We start from the raw sequence: 13,086 nt of genomic DNA on the forward strand, positions 1-13,086 counted from the left end.
GAGAGTGCGCTACACAGGGACAGAGGGAGCTGCAGGCTGCAGTGAACAGCAGGCTCTGGTTGCTGTTGTGTCACAATAACATCATCTCTCCCCAAAGTAAAGCCGCTGTTCCATACAAGCTCTCCTCGCTTTAACACCAAGAGCACAGCCGTTGCCAATTCAGGCAGGTGGGCCAAGCCCTTGGGATGGATTTCCTGTGACTGCCAGCAGGGGCACTGATGGAGGCTCTTGGTTTCCTCCATCACCCAGATGGACCTGTGACTAGGAAAGTCAGGCAGTGCAGAGAACAGAATTTCGGTGCTCTCCCTAGAGTCACGTCCCCACCATGCCCGCACGCTTCCTGCAGCTCCCATTCCCCAGGAACGGTGAACCGTGGCCACTGGGAGCTGCAGGCGGCTGTTCCCACGGACGGTGAATGTAAAGAAACTGTCTTGCGGCCTGCCAGCAGATTACCCTGACGGGCCACGTGCAGCCCGCAGGCTGTCCACCACTGTTCTAGAGGCTGAAGAATTGTTTTCATAATATTTACCCTCCGTTTTACTGAGGAATAGGAGGCAGTAACTGCAAGAATCTCTCCCGTCCTTCATCAAGAATGAGAACTACATTTGCCTTCCTCCAGCTGTCCATGATTTTTCAAAGCTAATTGTCAGAGATACAGTATGTTCGTTAGCCAGTTCCCCAAATGCCCTGTCATGCAGATCATCCAGATGAACTGATTTGCACAGCATTGCTTCAGATTTTCCTTCTATCCCCTGGGCTGCACTTTATCAGTAATTATTTCTCCAGCTCTTTCTTCATGATGGATAGTGTGCACTCCTTGTCTGTATGTTTCTCATTGAAGTCAGATTCCAAGGAGTTCAGTATCTCAGCCATCCTTGAGCCATTATTAATTTCATCCCACTCCTCCTGTGTTAATAGACTTGCTTTCTCCTAGCACTTTTTTACCCTTGATATATTTTTAAAGGCCCTTCTCATCCCCTTTGGCTGGTATTACCTTTTTTGGAGCTTGGTTGCCCTTATCTTTTCCCTTGCAAGTCTAATGGACTCTGTGGGTTCTATTAAGAGATCAGCTCAAGTGAATCTAAATGAGGCTAAGTCTAAAGGGAATCTCAGATGAAACTTCAACCTGCCCTTATCTTATCTTCAGGGTTACATGAGCTCAGAATCCCCTGCCCAGGCAGCTCTTATCAGAGTCTTGTGACATTTTATAGTCACTTCTGGCTTTGGCCCTGTGTATTTGATAGTGTGAAAAGGGCCCCACCAATACTGTTAAAGGAAATGTGCCTTTTTTCATTTGACTAATACTTTATTTTGTTAATAACATGTTGGAGCATCTGCCCAGCTCTGATCACAATTCATATACTTTGCTAACAACAGAAGCCTTTGCCAGTGGCAGAAGGCCGTTCCAGGGCAGTCACGCTCATTGCTCCTGATTTGCATTCTAAGTCCTTAGTAAGGAAACTAACCACATCCAGTTACAGAAGATGGATTGGGAGGCAAATTGCAATAGGAACATTAATATACAGCCAGCGATTTGCACTGCCATGTACTTTTTACACAGAGCTGGCCAGCCCTCCAACATACCCTAAAGGAGCTGTCACCTCTTTAGCGTGACAGAGCACTTCCCAAGCAGTCTGACCTAGACAACGGGATTCTATTTCCAGCCCAGTCATTAAGGTGACACTGGAGAAGAAACTTAAAAGCTGAATTATCCACAAGGATGGAAACAAACAAACTGTGCTGAATGCCTTAATAGTCTTGCCATGCCGTCCTGGCCCTTGGTTTAGCAGCAGCAAACGCTGCCACTGCCGAGGGGGACAAAGACAGAAAATGGAGAAAAAACAATCAGACAGGGATATGCTTAAAAAAAGCAATGGCCTGTTCTCCTTCATGAGCTGTGTCTTTGGAGCTTGGGTGCACAGGTATAAAGTCTGATCTTGAGCTGCAGAGCATCATGGGAATGACAGAGAGAAGTCGCATGAGAAGAATAGATAAACCAGAGTCAAGATTCATTGGATTGTGGGGGGTCTCTATGGATTCTTTGAATTTCTGATCAAATACCCATTCTCTTTGGAAAAGAGCTCCATCTTTTTAAAATGCACGATTAATTAACAAGGGGATCCTGAATCCACTTCCCCTGGACCTACTTGCTTTAAATCAATTCAGTAAAAAGAACTGCAGTATTAATCTCAGATGTAGTAGGTGGAAGAGGCAAAAAGAAGCATCATTTTTTCTAGCCCTGTGTAAATATCAGGTTAATGACTATGACAATGCACCTTTTTTGTCACATCAGGGCTCAGCTTTTTTGCCTCTGGCTTTGAGAGGACCTTTGAGGTAAATCAATCCCACTCTGGAGATTTAATACTTCCTGTTGGTTTATTTACAAAATTTAGAGGATATGTCTTAGGATCGGCCTGAGGGTTTCTTTAAACAAAAAACCTTACGTTTCCTAACTCCCACTTGAGTACTGCTTCTTCTTATCTGGCTACCAATCGCCGACTGCCCTCTCTAACCCACTCTGGGCCCAGCTATACCGGGAACCAGACCCTGCCCCAAACAGGATAAACACAAGATGTACCCTTATAAGGAAAAACAGTTCTGTACCTAGGAGAAGTCTTTTCCCTTTACTGCACACAACCCCGCTACAGCTTGCATCTCCTACCTTCTCTCCCTCAATGGAAGAGGTTTTTAAAGGTCACATTAATTAGACTCAGGTGTCCATAATTAACCTGAGGCCACCTCTTTCAGTTCATAGGAAAAAGGACTTTAACCATTCCAAGACTGATATACCTGCCTTCACCACTGTCTTGTGGGTGCGGAGCTGCTGCTGGGCCCAGAGTACCGTCTTCAGCTTTTGTCAGGGCCTGATTTGCCTTCGCACTCAGGTCCATGTCTTCTGTCTCCAGGCCCTGTAGAGACTTATTTATAGTGCAGGTAGTCCAGTGGGGAGTACGTTGGCGCATGCCTTCCTGTACTGCTTCTGAGGGCCCCTGCCCCGTGAGCCCCCCAGCTGTCCCACCCGTACTCCTTGAGCTGGATGCGCGACCTGCAGCCGGTTCGCTTTCAAACCATGTCAAGGGCACATCTGTACACACTTGTGCTCTGTACTCTCCATTGCCTCGCCCTTGTGTCCCGCCCTGACACTAAGTGATGGAATCTGTTGTCCCCTCTTGAGGGTGAGGAACCCCAGTGTGCCAGTCTTTATTTCACCTTAGTCCCACGGCCCACCGGGGATATTGGTTGGTGGCTCCTTCATGGAGTCATGAGCCCTGGTGTGTACCTGACATGGTTCACCCCCGTCCCTGATGCCTTTTGTGGCATGAGGGAGACCCTGGTGCATGTCTACCTTGAGTGCGCCAGGTTGCAGCCCCTTTTCCGGCTCCTCCTGGACTTACTTTTGTGTTTCTGGCTGCATGTCTCCCCCCATCTTCTCATATGCACACACCCCATCTGTGCCCCCACAAAGTTGCAGGACCCCCTCGTCAGCCTCCTCCTAGCGATGGCCAAAGTGGCCATCTACAACACCAGGGAGAGTATGTTGGGTGAGGGGGGGGGTCTCTGTGACTGTGGAGCCTATTTCCGATCCTCCCTCCATTCACACATCCAGGCAGAGTTCCTCTGGGCAGCGTCCACAGGCTCCCTTGACACCTTCGAGGAGCAGTGGGTGCCGTCCGGGGTTCTCTGCTCAGTGTCCCCTTCAGGTTCCCTAGTTTTGACCCTTTGACCTTCACACCTGTCCTTGTTATTTTTTCTGTTGTCCCCTGTAATTATTTGAGTCCCAAGCTCAATGGATTCTTCCCACAGGCTGGGGGAGGGTCCTTCAGCCATGGGTGGCCCGAAACACAATAGGACCACCTTTCTGGAACTGCCAGCTCTGACTTTGTCACATGACACAGTCCAACAACATTCTACGGGGTAAATCCTTCTCTATCTTAAAAAGCTTCTTGTGGGGACTGTGCTAGATATGAGATTTCTGGGGTGGACAGTCACCCTCTCGGCTATACCACCAGGAAAGAGCGCCCACATTTTATACCCGGCTCCAAGTCTGTCTTTCACAAGACTGACATTTTATCACTCCTCAGTCATAAGAGTAGCTGACGTAGCAAATATTATCTCCCTTGTTCTGCATTATGACTTTCTTTTGCAGTCTCTATTTTAGAGCTTTTCCTTACTTCTGGACCTTGGCAGCTAGAGGAGTATGAGACACTTAGGGCTAAACTTTGCTGGAGATGCATGTTTTCCAGTACCTCCAATAAGAGCCATGTTCATAAATCACAGGACAGAACTTGGCCCTTCCTGTAAACCAGAGGTGGGCAAACTACAGCCCACGGGCCACCTCCGGCCTGCGGGACTGTCCTGCCCGGCCCCCAAGCTCCTGGCCTGGGAGGCTAGCCCTGGCCCTTCCCCCACAGCCTCAGCTCACTTGCCCCACCACTGGCTCAATGCTCTGGGCGGCGGGGCTGTGAGCTCCTTGGGCAATGCAGCTGCAGAGCCCGGCCTGACCCAGTGCTCTGTGCTGAATGGTGGCAGTGGCGGCAGCATGGCACGGCTCCAGCCGGGCAGTGTGGCTGTAGCGCCGCCAGTGCCGGTGCTCCAGGCTGTGTGATAAGGGGGCACGGAGCAGGGGAGGTTGGATAGAGAGCAGGGGAGTTCAGGGTGGTGGTCAGGGGGCAGGGGGGTGGATAGGAGTTGGGGTGGTTGGGGGGAACAGGGGGTTGAATGGGGGCAGGGGTCTTTGTGGGGGGGCACAGGCAGTCATGAGCAGGGGTTCCGGGGGCAGTCAGGGAACAGGGAGAAGGGGTGGTTGGATGGGGCAGGGGTTCCGGGGAGGGGCCATCAGGAATGAGAGGAGGGGTTGGATGGGGTGGTGGGAGTCTGGGGGTGGTCAGGGGACAGGGGTGTGTGGATGGAGCAGGAGTCCCGGGGGGGATGTTAGGGAACAGGGGGGGTTGGATGGGGCAGGAGTCCCGGAGGGAGGGGCAGATAGGAGGTGGGGGCCGGGCCACGACCCCTAACCGGCCCTCCATACAATTTACGAAACCCCATGCAGCCCTCAGGCCCAAAAGTTTGCCCACTCCTGCTGCAAACCCACCCCTAGAAAGTTTTTCCAGGTTTGGATTTTGCCCAGGTGCATGAATTTCTCCACAAGCCAGGAGAGTGGAAGTCTTTCTTCTGTTTTAGCATCCACACGAATCTGCTTTTGATACCTATAGCAGGAAAATGCCAAAGTTCACCTCTTCAAAAAGCTTACAGGCCACTTCATGTCAGCTTGCTGGTGCTCAACAGCACAGCCAGTGGTGACCTGAGCAAGGAATGGGTCTCTTATATGACCAGTCAGCTGGTCAGAGCTGGGAATAGAAGGGATGTCATCATCCAGCTGAAAATATAGTAGAGAGCATGACCAGCTTCTGCTAGACGGAACTGACTGTAGCAAGTGAGTGGTGTTTTTCTGTAGAAGGTAAATCTCCATGACATGGCTGCTCAACAGTGGTTTTGGAGCCCTGAGTTCTACCTTGAGCTATGCTCTGCCCAGCTTTTATGATGATGCTCTGAGCTTCTCATTACTTTTACAGTGATCAGCATGAAAAAGACAACATACACTTACAACACAGCAGTATCTGGGATACCACAGTTAGGCTAGGGGCCGGCTGTGATACTTCCAATAGTACAGTGTGGTAAGCATGCATGCATGCTGGTTCTTTAATGTCAATCATTGGATCAGGCTTTCATTAGAGTTGAGCTGAGTTCCATGTCACAGATTTCTATTTAGACAAAACTGAGCCGTTTCAGCGTTAGGTAAGTTGGAGAATTCACGATGTTTCCTCTCTCTGCTTATGAAATACAGAGAGTTTGGGAAAGTTTAAGATTCAGGCCAGTGAAATTTGAATAGAAAAAAAGGAAGAGGTGAAATGAAATGTATCAATTATATGCCTTATCTACACACACACAAATTGTACCACTTGCACTATTCTGGTGTAGTTCAAGCTGTGCAAAACCCCTAGTCTGGACACAGTCGTAGTGGTATAAATGTGTGTAAGCCCATAGTCAGCAGCTTCACAATGGGAGGAGCTCTCGGCTGGTAGAAAGGGAAAAGAACTGCTACAGAGAGCATCATTTACATGTTCCATACCCACAATTCCACCAGTCGTATTTGGAAATCTCCCTAAGTGAACCAGGGTGGAGGTGGAGAGGTGAAGTCTGAACTATGAGAGGGGTAGAAGGTGAAAGGGCTTTCTCTCCCAGTGGTGAGAAGCTTGTCTTCCAGTGGTGAGGACTCTGCCCCAGGGTCCTGGATGCTCCTGTCTCTGCGCTTCTGAGGATCCTGCAGTGCAGAGAGGACTGCCTGCAGAGAGCAGCAGGGCAGTTGCAGAACCAAGGTGACCTCAGTGAGATCCCATTGCTCAGCACTTAAACTGAGCTGAATCACAAAGCTGGGTCAAGGGGTGGCTCCTCGAGAGGGAACTAGACAACTGACTTCAACGGGACTGAAGCCCACTCCACAGAGAACAGTACCCTTAGATCCCAGCATGCTTCTGTACGCTGACCCAAACTGTGAGGGGCCTTGTGGTGGGTGAGGTGACCTGGGAACTCCTGCCTTTTGGCCATTCCCAGAGATGGGTGGGGAGAGAGTTGAATGGACTCCTGCAGATTTACAGAGTGCTTTGAATGTGACCTCATTGTCCAGTATTCCCAGATTCTGTGTCCCCATCTCCCCTAGTAAAGATTCCCTTGTTCTGCATATAGACTCAGGGTACTTGCAATGGTCTGTCTAGTCTAGGGTGACCAGATAGCAAGTGTGAAAAATCAGGATGGGGTGGTATAGATAGACAAAGCCCCCAGTATTGGGATGGTCCCGAAAATATTGGGGCATCTGGTCATCATCTGACCTCTTGCAGGGAATCCAGCCAGCGATCCCTGCCTTCAGCCCAGCACTCCTGGTTGAGCTAGGGTGGAGCTTTCAGAAAGACATCCAGTCTTGATTTAGAGACTCCAAGGATGGACAATCCACCCTAGGTACGCTGGTCCAATGGTTAATCACCCTCACTATTGACAATGTGTGCCTTAGGTCTAATCCAGAGGTGGGCAAACTACAGCCCGCGGGCCCCTCCTGCCCTGCCCCATAGCTCCTGGCTCCAGAGGCTAGCCCCCGGCCCTTGCCCTGCTGTTCCCCCTTCCCCGCGGCCTCAGCTCACTCCGCCGCCAGCGGAATGCTCTGGGCAGCAGGGCTGCGAGCTCCTGGGGCAGCGCAGCTGCAGAGCCGGAGCCTGACCCTGTGCTGAGCAGTGGCATGGCTGGCTCCAGCCGGGCTGCGCGGCTGCCTGTCCTGGTGCTCTGGGCAGCATGGCTGTAGCGCCATCAGTCACTGGTGCTCCAGGCAGCGTGGTAAGGGGACAGGGAGCGGGGGGGGTTGGATAGAGGGCAGAGGAGTTTGGGGTGGTGGTCAGGGGGCAGGAGTGTGGATAGGGTCAGGGCGGTCAGAGAGCAGGGAACAGGGAGGTTGAATGGGGGCAGGGGTCCCCAGGGGGCAGTCAGGAAGGAGAGGGGGGTTGGATGGGGTGGCGGGGGGCAGGGGTCCTGGGGGCCGTCAGGGGACAGGGGTGGTTGGATGGGGCAGGAGTCCCCAGGGGGGGGCACATCTAGCTGTTTGGGGAGGCACAGCCTCTGCTAACTGGCCCTCCATACAATTTTGGAAACCCGATGCGGCCCTCAGGCCAAAAAGTTTGCCCACCCCTGGTCTAGTCTGAATTTGTCTGGGTTCAGTTTCCAACCAGCAGACGTCTTTCTGCCTTGAGAGCTCTTCTTTATGCAGAATGTCACCAAGCTTGTTCTCCGTCAGCTATCTGCCTGCAGAACGTAGGGATTCAGCTATGATGAAGAACACTAATCATTGTTAATCTTTTGTTAACTAACACTAGCTCCATTGCCCTGAGAGCCTCCTGCCCTATCCACCCACACACCACTGCCTTTCGACAGTTTGAAGTTTTGAAGCTAAAAGGGCTCAAAAATTCCTGAGACTTGGAATGTGAATGTTTTGGCAACCAACTTATAATTGATTGGAACCTGGAAAAATGACTGAACCAATTTTCTAGAGACTCCCCAGAAAATTCAAGCTTTATGCAGAGATTATGTGCTGGAAATCTGGGGCAGACACACTAGTGTTTTCATGTAAAACAAAGCGGCTGAACCACCACTTTAACTGCACAAGAGAACGGAATCTGAACTCCGGTGTCCCAGTGGCTCCACCACAATACACGCATGCCTCAATACACATCTGCTCCTTTATCCCCAAACTGTGTGAGCCCAGGCATGTGAAAAGGGAACCTGAAACTGGAGGGAAGCCCACATCAGCAGGGGTCTTCAGCAAAGCAAGAGGTGCTAATGAATGCTTTAATGCACTCTATTGCCCTTGTCCCCAGCAACACCCCCTCAGCATGACCCGGTGCACTCCCAGAAACCACCACTGCAAACCACACAGGTTTTACTGCTACACGCTCAGCCATGCTAAGTGGCTATCACAGCATAGAGCATTGCAGGAGGCTATCATGGGACCAGGCGCTTCCAAGAGACTTTCTGAGGGAACATTTGCTAAAAATGTTAAAAACCATATTGCTGTGCTGACTGCCCCCTTGGCCGGCCGGACGGGACGGAGAGCACAACGCCTGGTCTCAGGCCCCTCAGCTGGCCAGACGGGACGGAGAGCATGACACCTGGGCTCGTCCCCAATGGCACCTCTCCACAGGAATGCAATCAATGGATCCACCACAGGTTCCCTCTGCTCCTCACAGAGATGCACTCACAGTCCACTTCCCAGCAGCCCCAGCTCCGCATCAACCCCAAACCCAGCCATGTAGAGTGAGACTCCAGCAATCTGTGGACAGTTCCCCATGCCCCCCTGCAATGCACACACTGCCCATGTGCTCTCGTCCTGACATTGCAGCCACACATCCACAAAGACACCCTAGACAATACAAGCCCCACTACATGTAACCTACCTCTCTCATATAGACCTTACTGCCAGAGGTGTGTCAAAAACTCTAGGTGATGGCTTGCTGGCTGCAAGCTCTGTACTTGCTTCTGCTGGTGCTCTGCCCAGGGAGTCCATCCCACCTGTTGGGCAGTGATTTTATACCAGTACAGCTAAAGCGATACACCATCCACATGGGAACACAGCTCTATCCACCCTCCCTTTGACTCTCTCCCCAGGCTCCCCCTTTCCTCTACTGGCTCCCCTTTCTCTTTCACATCAAATACAAGCTGTTTGTCTTCATTTTCAAGTCCTTTCATGACCTAGCCCCACCCGGCTGATCATCTTGCATTCAGCATTGAAAGGTCTACTCCGGCCGCCAATCGTCCCATAGTTTCAGCCTCCATGACCCACTTGTTAAATATTCAAACAAGCCCTTTTGTGCTTTCTCCCCTGCTGCGCCTCACGCTTGGGAGAAGCTCCCTGTAAACATCCACAAAACCATCTCATTATCCTCCTTGAGATCCCTCCTTAAAACTCTCCTTTGCTGCGAGCCCTACAAAAGCCTGACTGTGGAAGTGGCTGGTGTGCTGAGACTCCTGCCCACCATGCAGGCCAGCACTGATTTATTGTTTCTTTGTTCTCCCCGCTGGTCTGTCTGTATCCATCTGTTGTCTCTTGTCTCACACTTTGATTGCTAGTTCCCTGGGGCAGGGACCGTATTTTTGTTTTGTGTTTGCGCAGTAACTCGCACAGCTGGGCCACGGCTGGGGCTCCTTGGTGCTGAATGAGTACAAATAAATAAATAATATGGAGCCTCCTTTGCAGTTCGTTGTTCCTCGCGCATTACTCTAAGCCTCTGATGCAGGTGAATTATTTTCTCTAGCTTTTAAATTTGTTCTTTGTCTTAGTTTCCTATGTTAAAAAGGACATTCCATGCCGCTCCTCTTCATGCACAACGGCAATGCGAAGGTTGTGACGCTAGCAGAGCTTAGCCGAACATTTGCCTCATCTTATCTCTGTCCCTTACATGGGTAATATATTGAGCCCAGACCCTACTGCTGCCATTAACCACTGGCAGAAGGGTGACATGTGCTTACACCAGTATAGTTACTCCTGTACAGGAAAGGGAAAACTGTAGTGGTATAAGATATCTTTATGTTGGGATAACTGTGGCCATGCTAGGGGAATTGTACCTGTATAACCATGTCGGTAAAAACCACATCTCTAGCTGACCCAGTGGTACCGGTGCAAAATCTGTGTGTAGGCCTGGCCTTAGAATATTTCACTTGAGACAAACTTCCCCATTGCTCCCACCTAGCGCTGATTTCTCCCCGACCACCACCCCTTTCTTGGTGTGTTACTCACAACCGCTTACAGACGGACTGGCCTCGGTGTAACTGACATCGGCATTCCTGTCACCCCTGAATAAAGGCCATGACATTTGGGGAGCAGAGATGAGGGACAATCCTATTCTTTATATGCACTGATTTGACAGCGATTGCAGGTGCACTGGATACCGTGAGCTTCCTAGGGCATTGGTCAAAAGCAAGGCCAGATTCGCTGGGGCTCTGACAGGTTGGCGACTTCTTTGCAGTGCCGGACTGGCACACAGTAGCAAGCGCTGACCAGCCATCAGCCAGAGAGGATGTTGAATCAGCCTTGTAAAGTTTTCCTGAGGGTTTGTCTTGTGGTGTGCAGGAGGGAGTGGAAAGTTTTATGCCTTTTCAGACCATATGCTGATTGATCTCCAAGTAAAACTGCATTTCATCATTATGGCAGTTTGCCTCAGCCATACCAGCGCCCCCCATTGATCTGCCACCCAAGGAGCTTAAAGTGCAGCACTGCTCTTCAAAATGCTTGTAGAAAAGAGCACTTTCCCGCTCAATAGATCTGACCCCTGTGTGTATTGAGTCATAGTGGCTTGCGATAGAGACAGAAATAACTTTTCCAGCCTCTTACTCCCATTAGCCCTGCTGAGCTATTCCAGCTTGTGCATCAGCAACAGGGCTGTTTAATAAGTTACAGTGACACCTGTGCTGAAGGTGATGGAATTACATGTGTGTCACTGAGGGTGTATTTTGAAGGGAGAGGGAGTTGCACAGAAGTGACTGAGGGAACAATGTGGCTGCAGAATCTTTAGCACTGATAATGATGCACCAGAAGGGATGCTGAACAAGTCCAGTGGACTCTCAGGTCCCAGGGCAGGTTTCAGTTAGAAAAGACATTTCTTTACTTGAAAAGAGAGCACATTGGATCTGGAATGCCTGGGAACTAATAAACCTGGAGGTCCCCAAAGCCACTGTTACATAGGCACCTCTCAAAGTGGAATAGCGCTTTCTAATACCCCCAGAGAAGGCTCATCTCAAAAGGGTTCTTCTCATGCAATACAGCAAAGCCTTTGGCTCAACCTGTCACCCCAAATGGGGAAGGAAAACAGCCACAGCCATGAGCTGCTCGTGAGAGCTGCAAAGTTGTTGCCTCCAGATGCATTTGTTGTTCCTGGCTATAGGTCTGTGATCAGAGAGGAAGGAAGAGAAAATAACTTGGGGCTCTGTGATGGGGTTCACTCACTGCTAGTGGCACCTCCTCCTGCTCGCTCTGGGGATTAGCTCTGGCCAGGTACTGCACCCTCCTCTGGCAGTGTCTCTCCTGTCATCCTCTCACACCCTCTGCAACTCCAAGTGCTCCTTCTTTGTGACTCAGCCCTCTGGCCAGGTCCCAATGCGTGTTTCCCCATCCAGGGCCTCAAAGTCCTGATATACAAAATGGCAGTCTTCCCCGCTCTGACTAGGCCACTCCTCCATGGCTGACAGGGGAACCTAGGCTTGTCCTCTATTCCAGATCCCAGCTCAGGGGCCCTCCCATCGGCAGCCAAGGTTTACCCTATGCCATACCTTTGCTGCTTTTCCCCTGAGCCTTTCCTACCTCTCTGGCCCTTCCCAGTTCTCTGGGTTTGCCAGCCTAAACTTCCTCCTCTCAGGAAGTAACTGAAGGAAGGGTACCTGCCTCTGTAGCCCCAGTCACAACTCCCTCCTCCTCCTCCTAGATTGCTTCCCCTGCAGCCCTTAGCTGCACTCAGCTCCTGGGCTTTATACAAGCCCCACCTGTTCCTGTCCAGCTGAGCCTTGTCTAATTACTCCCTGCTCCCTGGATCCTCCTGCAGGTGCAGCCTGGGCAGTTAATTGGCGCACCTGGCCACCTTAACCCCTTCAGGCCTTGTGTGGTGTGGACACACCATCACAGGCTGAAACAGAAGATTCACACTTAAGCTAAAGACTCCATCACCTTGTTGCAAATGACAAAGATGTTATGCTAGAAGACCTCATGCTTTGAGGAAAATTCAGAGCAAACATCAGATGAGAGTGCAGAAAATTGGTACAGGCCTAATACAGCCTGTGTTGTCCTGGAGAGACTGGGGAATGAAAGCAAAGTATTTATGTCTGGAGTCTGCATTGGAGCAACATTTTAATTGGGTCCCTGTAACTGTCTCAGTTGCACACAAGCTCATCAGAAAAGGCCCCTATCTTATTGCTGCCAGGATGTACACTAAAGATCTGCTGCTTCTGCTGTGAAATGTGCATTATGCATGCTTTGGTAGTGGATCAACTAACCAGATGACTCCTACATTGAAGATCAAATTTAGTAACAGCTGTGAAGGAAGGAAAGAACTTGGGTGACATTTTTGTATCAAGGCAGATTTTATGTTTTGCAAATATCCAGAGAGATAGCCAGATACATTGCTGGGGAAATTTTTCTAACTGGGTAAAACTGAATCAGTTTCCCAGAAATTTAGCAAATTAAGAGAGAGAGAAAAAGTTTGCTGGAAAACCCCTTTGTTCTGATTTCCCTGTCCTGCTCTAATTGGGATACTGATCTCACTCTGGACATGAACCCCTCTCCTCCTGCTCAGTGGAAATGTTTGGCTTTCTCACCCACAGGAAAGCACAAGGTTTTGTTTCCTGGCTAGGGTGACAGGCCAGTTGCTCTTATTTGGCAAGTGAGTTTGTATTCCAGCTGGTGGAAATGGTTTGTCCAGAAGAATAGAAAATATTTTGTCTCCTTTTTTGCACTTGAGAAACTGAGTCACAGAGAAGCGAGATCATTTTCAGCAAGGCTGG

The sequence above is a fragment of the Chrysemys picta genome, chromosome 12 (genome assembly GCF_011386835.1).
Source record: "Chrysemys picta bellii isolate R12L10 chromosome 12, ASM1138683v2, whole genome shotgun sequence".
In the NCBI taxonomy this organism is placed as follows: Eukaryota; Metazoa; Chordata; order Testudines; family Emydidae; genus Chrysemys; species Chrysemys picta.